Raw genomic sequence first — 3177 nt, 5'->3', positions numbered from 1 at the left:
GCCGTGACATACATTGATTATAACTTTGACTAAAGTCATCTTTTCGAAATGCAAAACCATAACTCATAACGGTTGGGATCTTATTAAGATAATAATTTGTATGAGTGCCACTGTGACCTGGTTTTAGTGAATATGAGCTAACGACTTAAGCGCGTGATTATCTACGCAATGTTTACGTTGACAGCAGACAAAGTTTGGCAGATGTTGCAGCACCGCATATATAAAGGGATTCTGGTCGAAGGTAAGTCATATATTTCTTGATCTGTGTATTCTGTTCAAAATAGCGATGAAAGACGGAGTCGCAACTCGTTGATCAGAATCGCTGCACAATTTTAAAAGTGTAGCTTAATTGAACAACAAGAAACGTAGGGCTAAACACATTCTGCAAAATTTTGATCATGCCAGAGTAACAATGGGAATGCTGTATTATATTATGAGAATACGTAAATAATAAAATCATTAAAAAACGATTCTACTCAAGGACTGAACATTTTGTCGGCATATAGGTACATGCAAGGTGAAGATAACGAACAGTGATCAATCTCATAACTCCTATAAGCAATACAAAATATATAGTTGTAGTACCGCTCACGCATATACCTCTATATACATGTAGCTGTTGCCTCCGTTTTGTGAGTTATATATTGCGATTGATTTATCGATGATACATGTAACCTTAATTATTGATTGATTGATTGATGTTTTCCGCCACACTCAACAATTTTTCAGTTATCTTGTGGCGCCCAGTTTTTATTGGTGGAAGAGAGAACCCAGATACAATGTACCTGGGAAGAGACTACCGACCTTCCGAAAGTAAACTGGGAAACTTACCGGCGCGAGCGGGATTCGAACCCGCGCCGACAGAGGTGAGAGGCCGTGTGATTTTTGAGCGCGATGTTCTAACCACTTCGACACGAAGGTCCCCTAACATGTAACCTCAAATATCATAATAACTAGAGAAATAGAGTGGCATGCTGCGAATTATTTATGAGATTGATCACTGTTCGTTATTTTCACCTTTCATTTAGCACGCATATCTGCACATGCATGGTGGTATTTATTACCGATCGATTTACTCATTAGAGAAAATGGGTACAAATGAGACGTGGGTATAATATAAATAAGATCCACAGATACGTGTCAAAGTACATATGTTATGCGTGTTATGACATTTCCCCTTAATTCTAAAAAAAAAAAAATCTTTTTGGAATATGACGGAAAATAATAAAGTCCACATTGTTAAAGAAAAGTTTGCATAAACTGCTTTGTTGTATATCTAGGAAATATATAGATGATGAAAACAGTTGCTTTAAGAAAAATAAATCACGATTTAAAAAAAAAATGCCCTCAGAATTTCATACACTGATAAAAGGCTTTACATAATATAATAAGTATATTAACATTAAAAGATATGACTAAAGTGAACTCATCCTAGATTCAAAAACCCGAGTTGTGAAATTCTTTTTTGTATATCCTTTTGTACTATTCCTAATTCGCATTTAGATTTAAAATAGTATCAGCAAATCTACACATAAATACTATATACTAAGTTTAGCCCCACCATACTACATACTAAGTTTAGCCCCAACATACTACATACTAAGTTTACTCCATCCTAATACCACAACCCCTACTACCTGTATGCCGACAAAATGTTTAATCCTTGAGTAGAATCGTTTTCAATGATATTATTATTTACGTATTCTCATAATATAGTACAGCATTCCCATTGCTACTCTGGCATGAACAAAGGGTAATCAAATTTACAATTTTGGTAAAAAACTACCTGCTTTTTCTAGATATCCATTTAATTTCAATTTAGCATAACACCTGTAAAGAAGATGGTATTTAAGTGTTTTACACATTAACGCTCTATAGCAAGTTTGGATCCACCCTGTGGTCACAACCCTTACCACGGGGATCAGGAAATTTAATAATTTGGTAGCGACCCTCCTGCTATATTTATACGCATTTAGTTTTTCTTAAGCATGCGCGGTTGTTGAGAAGAACAATTTTGAAAATTTGTCAATGTTGGACAGTTTTTGCCCCACCCTTAGGGCTCCAGGGATGCAGGAATCCTGAAATTTATAATTTATGAAGGACAGCTATCAAGAAGTTAGAAATTTCTATTGATCACACATGTAATAACTGACAATGTTTGCCCTACCCTAATACCATCGTCCATACCCCTGGGATCATTAAATTTACAATTTTGGTAAATTACTACCTGCTCTTTCTAAATATCAATTTAGTTTCAATTCAGTATCAATATCACTAAACAAGATGCTGTTTAAGAGTTTTACACATAAACACTCTATAGCAAGTTTGGATCCGCCCTGTGGTCACAACCCCTACCACGGGGATGTTGAAATTTACTATTTGGTAGAGGCCGTCCTGCTCTACATTGATACGCATTTAGTTTTGCTTAACCATGCGCAGTTGTAGAGAAAAACAGTTTTGAAAATTTGTCAATGTTGGGTAGTTTTTGTCCCATCCTTAGGGCTCCAGGAATCCTGAAATTTAAGTTTATGAATTTATGAATGACAGCTATCAAGACGAAATTAGAAAGTTCTATTGTTCGCACATTTGATAACTGATAATTTTGGCCCCACCCTAATACCCTCCCTCATACCCCTGGGATCATCAAATTTACAAGTTTGGTAAGGACTGCCTGCTCTTTCTAAATATCCAATTAGTTTCAATTCAGTATCAATAGCACTAAAGAAGATGCATTTTAAGTGTTTATACATCAACACTATATAGTAAGTTTTCCCCCGTCTTTGGAATGAAATTTACGATTTTGGTAGAAGATTCCTTGCTCACTTACATATACTGACATTTTCTGCCAGATGCCCAGGAGTAAAGAAGAAGGTTTTATTTTATTTTTTACAGTTTTTAACCCCAAATTAAGGCCCCTTAGGGTGGGAGGTCATGGAATTTACAATGTCCGATCTCCTTCACCAACAGATGCCACATACCAAATCTGGTCAAGATGAGCCAGGTGATTTCTGGGAAGAAGTTGTTAACTGACGACGCACAACGCAGGCCGACGGACACATACCTATAGCAATAGGTCACCTTGGTGACTCAAGTGACTTAACAAAGTAAATTTCCCTCTTCGTTCAGCCTAGGGAACATCTGAAATTTTCAGGACAGAACTCTGTAGGAAAAAAAAAA

The sequence above is a fragment of the Ostrea edulis genome, chromosome 8, assembly GCF_947568905.1.
Source record: "Ostrea edulis chromosome 8, xbOstEdul1.1, whole genome shotgun sequence".
NCBI lineage: Eukaryota > Metazoa > Mollusca > Bivalvia > Ostreida > Ostreidae > Ostrea > Ostrea edulis.
The sequence above is the reverse complement of the archived record's forward strand: the minus strand, read 5'-3'. Positions refer to the sequence as shown.